This window comes from Platalea leucorodia (assembly GCF_965183815.1).
Source record: "Platalea leucorodia genome assembly, chromosome: 7".
In the NCBI taxonomy this organism is placed as follows: Eukaryota; Metazoa; Chordata; class Aves; order Pelecaniformes; family Threskiornithidae; genus Platalea; species Platalea leucorodia.
Genome location: NC_138829.1, coordinates 64,072,906 through 64,086,182, shown reverse-complemented (window position 1 = coordinate 64,086,182; position 13,277 = coordinate 64,072,906).

Sequence of the window (13,277 nt, the reverse complement as noted above, 5' to 3'; positions counted from 1 at the left end):
TGTTCCACCCAGCAGGTTTATTTCTGGGCCGGGGACGTGGTACTTCAGGGGTGCATTAGGCACTGGAAGTAGCATTTGTTAAAAGAAGTGAAGAAGGTGGTGTCCAAAATTGTCTTTTAGCAGTTTGTCCCCGGGCTACACATGAAATAAGGAACCAGATACTGAGGATGGAAGGATATTGGTGAGGGAAAATTTTGTCTTCAGGGTGCTTGCTCACAGATAGCTACTGCTCAGTGTATCTGATGTTCAGGATTATAGGGTGGGTTTTGGAGGGGGTTTATTTGGTTGTTTTCTTTTCCCCCATGAAAACCTTCCATCCTTTATTTGGGTTTGGGGGTGAGGCCCGTCATTAACGCTGGCTGATTGCTGTTTGATGGAAAAACATTCTGTTGGCCTTAGCTATGTTTCCATTAAACATGACAACCCCCCCGCAGCCCTAGGCAGCTATCGGGGGCATTGCTGATTACTTCTGTGGAGGTCAAAACAGGCCAAAAAGACCCTCCCGGGCTTCTGGGATGGCTTTGAGGTGATTTGAAGTATTCTGGACAACCCTAATAAAAAAAGGTGCCGTACCAGTGCTGCTGGTAGAGGATTGATGACTGCAGGGCCTGTGGATATTAGTTATGATCAGTAAATTCACTTAAAATGAGGTGAAGAGCCCACTGCAGTACTAATGCAGGCTTGAGCAGACTTCAACAATACACAGCCCCTAAGGGACTGCTATATGCTCTAGAGTAAATTACATTTTTAAAGCTTTCCCTTGAATAAAAGTCAAAGCTTGATATTACCTAATTCTAGAAGCAGACTTCTGTGTACTTAGGTATAGTGCTCTGTGGTGGGAGCCAATGCTGATGTGAACGTTTTTTTGAAATTTAGCACATCTACAGACATTAGCTGTCACAAGAGTGACAGCCTGAAAAGTGGTAGGAGCAGAGAGAAAGTGTCAGGAGTCATTCAGTGTTTTATTTTCATGTGGACTGTTTAGGGAATGTGCTCTGACTTGGAGTCAAAGCCAATAGTGGTGTATGTAGTGTGCTTACATTTTAAAAATACTAGTACCAGTATAATACTAGTACAGGTTGGATATTTTCTGAATGGAACACATATATTTGAAATGGGCACTGGTCAGATGAGAAGTCTGGTAACAAGATCTTCCCTCCCCGTCCCCCCTTCTTAGTGAATTAGACAAGAACTACCAGTATAGCTGATTCAACGTGACAGTGAGGCGTGAGTCTAAGCATTAGGTGGGCACAGCACCTGTAAGTGTCTTTCTCTCCCTCCACCCCATGATAATTTGGGAATGTATAGTAAAAGTCAATAACCCTTCCTTACTTAGGTGGTTGTGGGTCGCTTTTGAAAGCAAAACAGTGCTCATGCAGAATTTGCAGGGAGCTCTACTTTTGAAACCAGCAGGAGGCCCAGTGCTTCCACTTATCTTTCCTAAAATAAGTTTCTGTTTATCTGTGAACATGCAAAACCAACAGATATATTGCTATTTTATTTGAATCTGATTCAATCTGTCTTTGTTTATGCTCTAATTTAGCTTCCCTTTTATTGATACAATTCACTTTATCATTGGGGTAATATTGGCATGCTTTTTAATTAGTAATACTTTGAATAGCTGGATTTGGACTTTTTTTATCTGAGTCTTTTCTATCACCACAGTGAAGTAACTACTGTCTTGCTTTTGCATTATCTAGCACACCCTTGCTTCCCCAACGCTTAGCTATTAAAGAAGATTAGGTAAAATGTTATTAATGTTCATTAGGGAAAACCAAAATGTACGTATCTCAAGGTGTGTGTAAGTATATATGTAGGTGGAAAAGAAACGGTACTAGAAAATCAGTAAGGTTCTCGTGACTTTAAAGCCCAATCTTAAATTTGTACAGTGTATTCTTTATATAGGAGGTGATAAGGAAAAGCATCTGCTTTCAAAGAAATTGAGAAAAAAGAATTAAAAAGAATTCTTTCAAAAGAATTGAGAAATAGAAAAAGATTAGCTCTTTAGTAAAAGCTTTTTTATGAAATAGCTCTTACGACTGACATTTAGTGAAGTGCGTGAAATGTGGATATTCATTAACACATGTGTATATTATGAAGTTGTAGTCATTTATTACAACTAGCAGTGATAGGATGCCAAAAGAAGTCAAGGTCAGTCTTGGCCCTGATCCATTGCAGCAATTCCAGGTTCCTGAAGAGCGATGTTAGTGAAAAGAGAAAGATAACTCAGAATACAGAGAATGGAGATTTTCAGCTGAAAGGGGCAAAATGGGGAAAAAATGTGCTGAAAATTAAGAGGAAGGTACCTGCCTTCACTAAAGAGGAAAATTTTTGGAGGAGAGAGCATAATACAAGTGTAATTTCACACTTCTAGCATTTTTCTTTCATCATTTGGTATCAGTCAAATATACAATTTATAAACATTTCTATTTTCCTAAAACGTGTGGACTAGTGAATCACAGTGATACATGGTTTTATATGCTAGATGCTAAAATCACGAACCTAAATGTTCCTTTTTTTTAATCCTTAGAACAAAAACCATGTGTGATACTAATGCTGAAGTAGTGGGTCGCGTTGTCTTTAGGTGCCATCTGGTGGAGTTTTTACAGCATGTTAAAAGTGCTCCTTTTTCTTTCTGATTGCATTAGTCATGCGGATGAGTATGTGCTGAGCACAGGAAAGGTTGCTGCAAGAATCAGAAGTTAGTGATACAGATATAAGATAAAGATGATGACTGGGAGTGCAAAGGCTGTAGCAGGGAGAGTTAGGTTACAATGCACATCTTTATAGTATGGGTTTCAGAGATTTCCAGTTCTCATTACTCTTAAAATTTTCTGCTTCGATTGATGTATAATTAGTGATAACCTCTTTACTGTGGAGCAAATAATGTTCTTGGTAATGATATTTTTAAATTAAGATGATGACATTCTGGAGTTACAGTCTAACCTTTTTGGGGGGGGATGCTGTCAAGATATTTTAGGGTTTATTTTTGTAATTGTACAGGCATCTTGAGGTGATGCATTGCTATTACTATAACACCAAAGATCATATTAAATAGCAAAAGGGTTTATGTAAATTTTATAGTAGTATAGTCACTATATACATTGTTGTTAGACATCTGTAGGACTTAAGAGTCAGTTACATGAGTTACAGTAGGACTCGTCCCATGGGAGAAAGTACTGTCATTTTGCTTAACCAAAAAGTTTAGAAGCATATTATTTTCTACTTAGGCCTCAGGAATAAGGTCCTTTTCACATGTCCACGCAGATCCTACCTAAAGCATGAACTAGTGCATGATAAAGCAGGATTGCGTTTTGGATGCTGCCTCCTGCGAGCAGGTGAGACATCTGGGAAGAGGCAGGGAAAGGAGAGGAAACACTTCTGTCTGCCTGCCAGGAGGGCTAGTTGTGCAAGGTGGAGAAAGGATGTCATGCTGCGAGATGTGAGAAAAACTCTGCTTTTGAGAAAGATATGTTCATTTGCCACATTTATACAGTGTTACACACCGGTCAGACATGTGCCTTCATCCTTGGCATTCAAAATTTGTTCCCAAAGTTGAGATCCTTTAGTCCTGGGTTATGCAAATGAATACATCACGTAGAAAGAATTTTTGTATATCTAAACTGACCATAAATGATATAAAGATCAGAATTTTGAGACAAAAAATGTATCTATGTGCTTTGTAGGCCAGCAATTGCAGTATGGAAAATAACTATACAGATTTGATCCCATAGAGGGAGTAATATACATACACTTGGTAGTGTGTTATAATTTGATAAATTTAGCACATTCAACTCTCATGTATTTAAGTGTTGATATTTGAAGTGCTTATGAAAATGTTAATTTTGGAGAAGCAAGTCTTTTACTTATCTAGCCAACAAAGACAGTAGTGACAGTATTCCAGCCACCACTCCTCTACAGTACTTAAAAACTTTTTCAAAGGCTTTTCTGTTGAGAGAAGTTAAGGGTAGCCAATTAAAGTTATGAAGTCTGGGGGCAGCTAAAATATTCTCATGTTAGCGGCAGCAGGCAATGCAGTCTGCAGTGTCAGTGACAATATTAACATTTAAAATGGCGAATGATGAACTGTGCTGTTAACTGCTTGTGTCACCATCTAAGCTATATAGACTTTTTATTTTGCATTTTGGATGCACATTCATTCGTACTTACATTCAGTGATACCTAGGAGATTGTCTTCCATTGGCTTGATATTTACAGTTTGGAAAGCTACAGCTGCTGGTAACATATGCAGTTTAAATACTGATACTCAGAAGTGTTGAGTGTGCAAGTGTGTGCATTCATGTTTTCACACAGATTGCTCTAAGAATCTGTAAAAGCCACAAAAGCTACAGCTCTTCCACATTCACAATGAATTTTGTGTGGCATTTAAAAAAAAAAAAAAAAAGCAGATTTTAATCACTGAGATACCCTGAAAAGTTATGTCAAAAAGTTGGATTTAACATGTAATGTGTTATTTAAAATATATACTAATAAATGACGTTTTTTGCACTCCATTGAGAGTTGTGTTGGTCTTCCAGAATGGGTATTCTGCCATCTCTTCTTTTTAGTTTAGCTTTTTAGTTTAGTTGTCTTTTTTTTGTGCCCTTTTTAGTTGATTTCATTATGCTGGTGTTCCTGGGTGGTCCACTAATGTATTTTATATCAACTTCCCACTTTCAGTACCCAAATCCCCAGCCTTTATTGCCTGTCATTCAGATTCTCCAGCAACAATTACTGGATTTTCTCCTTTCTAGGGGAAAAGCTTCTAAAGATCTATGCAGGAACTGCCATGCTGTACTTCAGATGCATGAGCTTGCAGGCAGCAATCTGTGATGCTTCTGCTCCCCTTGTAATTTCTGCTCCCTGTGCATGTTGTCTCTCACATTTGTGCCATGTCATGCTGTTTCTTAATGATAGGTAGAAGAGTCCCACTATGTTTGTGAGCTATTGTACTGCATCTAATTTGTCACTTGTTCTTTGTGTTTGGAGTCCCTTCCGGAAGGCCTCTCTTTGTATTTGAAAAGATGTTGGTGCTGTTCAGCCCAGTCCTGGTTTAGACATGTGACTACTACCACAGTGTATTAATATAAATTGTAATAAATTGAATAAATGTATTGGGTTTATGTGGTAAGGTTTTGGTAGTGGGGGGGGATACAGGGGTGGCATCTGTGAGAAGATGCCAGAAGCTTCCCCCATGTCAGACAGAGCAAATTCCAGACAGCTCCAAGATGGGCCCACTGCTGGCCAAGGGTGAGCCAAACAGTGGCATTGGTCGCGTCTCCATGATAGCATATTTAAGAAGGGGTAAAAACTGCTGCGCAACAGCAGCTGGGAGAGAGGAGTGAGAACATGTGAGAGAGAGAACCCTGCAGACACCAAGGTCACTGAAGAAGGAAGGGGAGGAGGTCCTCCAGGCACCGGAGCAGAGATTCCCCTGAAGCCCCTAGTGAAAACTGTGGTGAGGCAGGCTGTCCCCCTGCAGCCCATGGAGGTCCACGCTGGAGCAGAGATCCACCTGCAGCCCGTGGAGGACCCCATGCTGGAGCAGGTGGATGCCTGAAGGAGGCTGTGACCCTGTGGGAAGCCCACACTGGAGCAGGCTCCTGGCAGGACCCGTGGGGAGAGGAGCCCACGCTGGAGCAGGTTTGCAGGCAGGACTTGCGACCCTGGGGGGGACCCAGGCTGGAGCAGTCTGTTCCTGAAGGACTGCACCCTGTGGAAGGAACCCACGCTGGAGCAGTTCATGAAGAACTACAGCCTGTGAGTAGGACCCACGTTGGAGCAGTTCGTGGAGGACTGTCTCCCATGGGAGGGGCCCCACGCTGGAGCAGGGGAAGAGTGTGAGGAGTCCTCCCCCTGAGGAGGAAGGAGCAGCAGAGACAACGTGTGATGAACTGACCGTGACCCCCATTCCCCGTCCCCCTGCGCTGCTCAGGGGAAGGAGGTAGAGAAATCGGGAGTGAAGTTGAGCCTGGGAAGAAGGGAGGGGTGGAGGGAAGGTGTTTTAAGATTTGGTTGTTATTATCTCCTTACCCTACTCTGATTCGATTGGCAATAAATTAAATTAATTTTTCTCCAAGTCAAGTCTGTTTTGCCCGTGACACTAATTGCTGAGTGATCTCTCACTGTCCTTGTCTCAACCCACGAGCCTTTCGCTATATTTTCTCTCCCCTGTCCAGCTGAGGAAGGGGAGTGATAAAGCAGCTTTGGTGGGCACCTGGCAGCTAGCCAAGGTCAACCCACCACAATAAATTAATCTATATTATTTGCTATTAATAAAATATAAATCTTTTTACTGAGTTCATACTGGCTTCAGTTTATAATCTGTAGGATTTACTAGTGAAATTGATTTCAGAAGTATGCCACTCTCTTCCCTGATGTGTGTGTCTGCTCTGCTAGCTTTGTCACATTCCAACAATACAAACCAATATGCAGAGGGCTATTTATAAAGTCTCAAAGTACTATGACAGCAACTTAAAATTAACAGTGAGCAACTAATTAACAACTATACAACTTGAAAGGAGTGCTAATTAAAAATTTTTTAAGAGATGAGTTTTCAATTGAAACAGAAAATTAGCCAGAGACTTAGTGCCAGAAATAGAAATTTGGACTGATTAGCAGAAATGCAAAAAGCACTGGCTGTGTAAGAAATGAATTTTTAATTTTTCAGGTAAGTCTGCCAGTCTTTAGGATCAGAAGAAGATACACTGTTTTGGATAGAAAGTATAAATCAAACTATTTTTCAGTGTTGGTGTTTCAGTCTTCTACATGTTTGTGGTGTGTTCAATCACAGAAGTTGGAGCTTTTGGCAGAGACCATGACTCTCTGTATCTCTCTGATGATTTCTGTGCTACTGAGTTCAAAACACCTGCCTTTTTCCAAGAACACAAAATGAGGTAAGAAACAAAATGGAAGTTGCCTGGAAGACTTAGAGTTGCTTGTTAGCATTAGAGCATTCAAGTCTGGTAACTGGGGGAGCTTTGTATGTTTTGAGGTTTTTCTCTTCTTTGCCATTATGTCCTGTTCTTCTATGGAATGTCGGGAATGGAACCCAGTAGCTTCAGAAGTGGTTTAGATGCTACATTTTTACTAGAGATCTGGGTTCGGTGCTACCTCACACATACATGAAATGAGTCATCACAGCAGATAAGGTTGCACAAGAAAGGCACAGTTCACCACATAAAAAATTAAAGAGAGCCCAATCCATGCCAGCTTTGAAATAATAGAACTCATGAATAATGCTGAAGGCAGTCTTGCACCTTGCTCCTGGCTGTTCATATGCCGCACTCCAAACACCTTTTAAAATTCCTGTTGCAGAACCATTTCATCTCAGCTCAATAAATACTAATAGGTTTGACAATAATAAAGTTTATTTAATAGTACTGGAATGGGTTGCATATTGTGTTTTTTCCTGTTGTGAAATGAAAGAGGTTGGAAGGGAACCTGCATGTCACTCAAAGACTTTTCTTTGTGTGTTGGGAGTTGGCACTGTCGTAAATCTGTGCATTTTCAGATGATGAGGTAGTCTATAGATCTCAAAATTGGGAGATTTTGTGCAAAGCCTCTAAAATTCAGATGGATTTTACTGTGAATATGCACATGCTTATAACTTAATTCAAATAGGCATTAACAGAAAAAGCCTTTGTATGGATCTGTAAGATTTGTTCTTTATTAGTTTACACTATAGTTAGGGGCTAAGCACTGTGCTAAAAACCTGTCATGTCTTTAAGGGTTAGCATTGTGTAAGATTATATTTTCAGAACTGTATAAATATTATTGGCATATAAAGTGAGTTTTTATTCATACTTGCCAATAGTTACTGTAAAAGACAGGCTCCAGTTATCCTCAGGATTAGAATTGCTGCAGTTTGGAGATCTAGATGGTTTCTAATTATAGCAGCATTGGAATGTGAGTGGTCTCTGACTCACTAATAATTTTCTTCAGAGCTGCAGCCCATCCTATCAAGGAATGTGAAATCATATCAGCCAGTACAATCTGCGCTACTTACAGTAACTACTTAGAATAATGGAGACTGGCTCATGCCAAACATAAAAGTACAATGATTGCAGTGAAACTGTATTATAATGGTACATTGAGTTTCATTAAGAGGCATTTTCATCATACAGCATAGCTGATTCAGAGCAAAGATGCCATTCAAGTATTTCAGTCCAATATGCCTTTGCTCACTGTTACTGGCTCCATGCATTGATGAACAGAAATGATGATAAAGGTAGCGTTTTCTTTGAAGCTACTTAAGGTTTATTTTTTAAAGTGTACAAACAAGATATATATTTCATAAACAGGAACAGCAACTGGCATATATTGACCGATTATTTAACTTTCCTCTTTTATTTTAAACAGCTTAAATTAGATGAATCTTAAACAGATTTACAGTTAGGCCATTATTTTTCTCAGGAAACATCATGACCTTATGTTTTAGCCATGTCAGGCTTTTGGGATGATCATGGTCTGTCGCTGAATTTCTTTTTTTTCTTTGCAAGATCCGTCGGTTTAAGTATTTGGAAGACTTATGGACTATATCGATAGTATATCATGGTTTAAGTGGATTCTGTGCAGTTCCATTTCAGCTGCTGTGACCTCATTCCCTCTACCGGAAGATAACTTTACGGCTAGCTGGTTGCCGCAGCAGTGCTTTTGGCAGTTCTTTCTGTATATTTCTTTCTGTAGTTTATCATGAAAAAACAAATGATCCAGCAAAGGGGTTAACCCTATGCATAAAGAATCTGGAGGAGAAAAGAGAATACAGTAAATCAATAACAAAATAACTTTTTTTTTTTTTAAAGGAGTGCCCATCCATCATCATGTCAAGCCAATTCTGATTAATAAATACAAGGGTTTGAAAAGATCACCATGTACTGCTGACCGTAAGAGCAGATGTAACATGACCTTAATCATTAGCTCCCTGAGAAGCACCTCCATGCTTGATTGAAGCTTCGGTCTCTCAGTAGTGGGCAGATTGTAATCCATGCACTTAAAGTTAGTGTGTTTCAGACAATACCTGTGCCTCTGGGCATCGACACACTCAAAACCACAGATTGCGTAAAGTGATGGGTATTGCTCTCGGAAATACTAGTTCGGGTGGGTAGCCTGTTGTCATGTAAAATGGTCACTTCCGACAAAGAACTTCTTTTAGATAAGCCTGGTTCCTGTAGTTATGATGATGATGTGGATCACTGTGGATGGAAAGAACTGGAGTAAAGCTATGGAAGTCAATAGAGTGGAGCCAATTAGGAGTTAAAGCATCTCCTAACCTGGGGGAGAGATGACAAGAAGCAGGACTGGGCTTTTCAGGACAAGAAGACTGAATTAGAAAGGAAGCTTAGAAGGAATCTTGCAGTTAGATCCATAGAAGTGATTTTTTATTATGTAGCTGAAAATATTAAAACAATTTGAAAACAGTTTAAAACTCCTAAAGGGAAATTATTTGGGATTTTTTTCCCCTTGCTTTAACTTTGTTTAAAATATATTTTCCCTGAAGCATTAGTATTCTTTCTAGGGCTTCTTACTGTTTAGGCAGGTCTGTTACTGTCCATTTTCCACTGTCTCTTGGAAAATTCTTTTCCCATCTCTTCAATTGACTCATTTGTACAACAGTTCAATGCCCTAATGCAATGAAAGACAAGCTTTCAATTAATTCTGGGGCACCTCTGCTGTTTTCTTACTTTAAAGACTAAATTGTAGCAAGAATGCAAAAAGGGCGTCTAATTTAAGCACATGTTTGAGGGTAGAGGGAGGGCAAATACAGTGAAGACTTGCTGGCTATTGCCACCCGGTCACAAAAATATCAAGGGAGGCAAGTGTCTGTGAAAATCACCTTGACGAAGCAGTAAGAGAGGGAAGGGCACAAGGAGGAGGACCACGTGAATAGGTGTATGTTAGGAGCATAAGATACCCCTCCCGAGTGGTGTTTTTTAAAAATAAGGTATTATGTGCAATCTAGCGTATTCCAGAAGAAAATGGAGTCTGGTCACAAGTGTTTTCCTAAGACCCAAGGATAAATCCTGGAGAGGGAACAGCACGGCTGTTGCTTATGGATACCTTCTCCCATCTTGCAGTGGGGTGGTGGATCAATGGGCTCCCTTCTGAGCAGGGCTGAAAGAAATTGCTTCATAGCTGGGAAAAGAAGGCTGGAAAATTTAAAAAGTAGGTGGAATAAAGTACGAGGCAGTTGCATCAGCAATATTGCACTAGCAACGGCTAATTCTGTGCCTCGCTGTTTCTTTGAAATGTCCTCTGCTGGACAGTCATAAATGTTTTGACACCTGCGGCACATTTTCCTCCTTGGCTCTTGACAAAGTTCAAAATATGAATACTAAAAGACAAGCTAAAACAAACCAAGGTAACAAGGCTGTGGCCAAGTGTCATTTTAAGACGTTGGCTAAGGAGGTTTTTTCCTTTATAGCCCACATGAAAGTTGTCTAAAAATAATCTTTGGCCCAATTACAGCGAAATAGCTTCAGCACTGGAAGGCTGGCTGGAGTCTCGTCTCACTGGTGCTGTGCTGATCATCGCACTTCCTCTGGCTTCAGTGCCATTGCTGTGGATGACATTAGTTAAGGTATCATCAAAGCTTGATCGTTTATTATTAATCGCTACATATTAATTAGTTATTGGATGGCGTCCTGTCATTGATTTGTTAAAATTACAGGACTCGTATCTATAAAATACCTTGCACTCAGAGTATGTATTCAAACTTTAAATCAGATGTACAATCCTTTTAGTAAATAAATGCCTCTTGTATTAAGCTGCATCCATCCCACTGACAACATTTGTGAAGCAGTGTAATGTCGCAAATCATATCCAACATAAACAGATGAAATGCATCATAAATGAAACAGGATGCATCTGGAAAATAGTATAATGAAAGTAAATGCATGATTTCAGCAGATTGGGTATTTCTAATTAGCCCTGAATAGTTCATTTTCATGGATAAGTATATATCTGCATAATTAAAAGTGTAGTGCTCTCATGATAGCTCATGATCGGTGCTCTTTCCTTTTATTGCCAGCAGATGTCTCTCTTGAATATTGCATAGCATGACAATTGATAATCTTAACTCTGATTTAAGGTCCGTGCGTAGGTTGTACAGCTGTTAAGTACCTCATTCTAGCTGGTTCCCAATTAACTGAAATTCTTTTCTGCTCTCTGCAGCAATGTGGCTTTGCACACAGACATCTAGAAATATATTGAGGTAATGGTATCCAAGAATAAATATGCACAAATGTCATCCGAATGTGCTTCAGTTCCATGAAAAATAATAATGGAACGATGCACTGCAGGAAAGACAATTTGAAAAATATCTCGTTTGATTTTGCTGGTGAAGAATATTACAAAAAAGTGAGGGCTCAGGCAAGGCTTGAATAATCTAGCAGAAAAAATCTCTTACCTAAAGCTTAAAGAAAACATCTTTGGTATAATCATGAAATGACTCAGGTGTCATTTTAGATCCTATTCCCCAATTCATATTCTGAGCTGAAATAAGAAAGTAGTCTAAGTAGGGCTGGCAAATAGGTAGTATAATCTTTTTTATTTCACCCTTAGCAATACTAAAGTAAGATTTTGAATGAGAAGGTGGAACTTGAGGAATCTGAGCAGGGTGGAATTTGAGTAAGTCCAGTGTACAGCGATGGGAAAGCCTTATGGAGGCAGCTGCTGCTGCAAGGAACAAACTGGTAGAATTTTTGGGGCAGGACACTGAATGTTGATGAGATGTTGAAAAGATGAAAGCAAGGGTTACGTTGTCTTGTTATCAGTAGAAGGATGGGTCAAAGACGTAATGTGGTTGAAATACCAGCTGCTGTGTTTGGTGGTAGAAATGTAGACATGCTAAAAATGAATGGGTACATACTATAGCAGTCCACAGAGAAAGAGAGAGGGGTCACAGTGGAGGTTCCCTCATTATGGAATAGAGTTCAGCAAGTAAATATGGAAATTAATTAATTAGTATATGTTGCAGAATAAGTGATCTGAAAATGAGGATTAAGCCAGACGTAGATTCACCAGGGACTTTCTCCTTATTAGCACAGCCTGGTGCTTCAGCCTGCTTCTTAAAGGCTCACAAGAAGGATAAGAAACTTCAGAAACAGAAGGGGTTATTGAGTAGTGAAAATGGGATAATGGAAAGGTTCCAGTTTTAACATGCTGAATGTAAATGGAGGTGGTGTGTCCAAGCAAGCGTGTGCAGCATTAGCACGCACTTAAAAATAGATGTCACTGAAATGCAAATAAATTTTACACACAGGTCCCTCAATAATGGTTGAGAGGGGAGGAGGGGGGCTGTGAGGGCAGAGATTAAATTGTCTAACAGTCGAGCCAAGTCATTTTCCCCACTGGATACTCTTCAGGTGCAACATGAGCGGAGTGCTAGAGTAGAGGATCTTGTCTGCTACCTGACATTAGTGTTTAGTGTAGCAGGATTTTTTCTACTAAAATATACACTTCTGGAAAATCAGTTAGAAATGAAGTCTGATAGAATCCTTAAAGAAACCTGCTGTGTATTGTTAAAGTGTTTTTTAATACAAACACTTTAGGAAACTGTGACACATCTCCAAAAAGATAGATACTTCAGAAATGCACTGCTAGAAATATATTCTTTTATTGTGTTTTGTATTACTTTTCAAGTTCTTTTAGTTTCTTTTATGAAAAGCTATTTCTCTTTCACTGTGGGAGTGTTTCTGTGGGAAATATGTGTCTGATATCAACAGATTCCTCGTAGGGTTGTTTCAGGGATATGTGTAGTTTCTGAGGGCACAACTTCCATTGTAAGGAAAATGAAAGTTCTCCTTTTCTAATGAACCACACAATATAAGAACAAAGAGGCCCTTGATAACTTTGCAACAAGGAAAAGGGAAGAGAGTCTTATTTCCAAGCCTGTAAGCAGCAATTTTATAAGTGCAGAATTCTAGATATGCAGAAGGAAGAAAAATACCTGGATGGCAAATTACCTTTAAAATGAATGCAAAATGGGTGTCCATTTTCCTAGCTGGCTTTGCAAATGTCAGCCATGGAGTTTTCCGTACAAATCTAACCTTTAAGAAAGGCTGCTTAGGGCTGCCGTCCTGCCGCATCCTGCTGCTCTGCATACTCCAGGAAAGAGTGGAACGTCTCTCTCTAGATTAACACAAATGAGTTTGTTGGAAGCTGTATTCCTGCACAGCTGGTCAGACCTTACTCCACTTGTGTATATATACACATAGTGAATATTGCATAAAATACTGACTGTGGGTTTTGCTGGTAGGAAAGGATAAGTAATTGCT